The following is a 455-nucleotide window of genomic DNA, read 5'->3' as shown; positions in this document are numbered from 1 at the left end:
AAGAAAATCTTTAAAAAACAACCACACACTAGTGACATTATAGTAATTTTGTGTAAGTAATTAGTTCATATGTTTTTTTGTCTTTGCATGCATTATTTTTCCTTCTTCAAGCTAAGTGTGTTCAAGTTCATAAGAGTATATTGAGTGGTGAATGTATTCAATTAATATGAGATATATATATATATATATATATATATATATATATATATATATATATATATATATATTAATAAATATATATTATCGAGTGTGCAATTGTTTATTTATATATTTAATTCAATTAGAAGCTGATATATAGTGAAAATGAAATAGAATGCTTTTATATTTATTTATTTATTTGAGAGGGCACTCCAATTAATATGATATGCTATTTAAAGCCAGGACAGATTTGACAAGAAAGAAATCTAATCAAAATAATTGGCTAAGAGCTTTTTTTTTTTTTTTTGGGGGAATGG

The sequence above is a fragment of the Ipomoea triloba genome, chromosome 11, assembly GCF_003576645.1.
Source record: "Ipomoea triloba cultivar NCNSP0323 chromosome 11, ASM357664v1".
Lineage (NCBI taxonomy): Eukaryota > Viridiplantae > Streptophyta > Magnoliopsida > Solanales > Convolvulaceae > Ipomoea > Ipomoea triloba.
The sequence above is the reverse complement of the archived record's forward strand: the minus strand, read 5'-3'. Positions refer to the sequence as shown.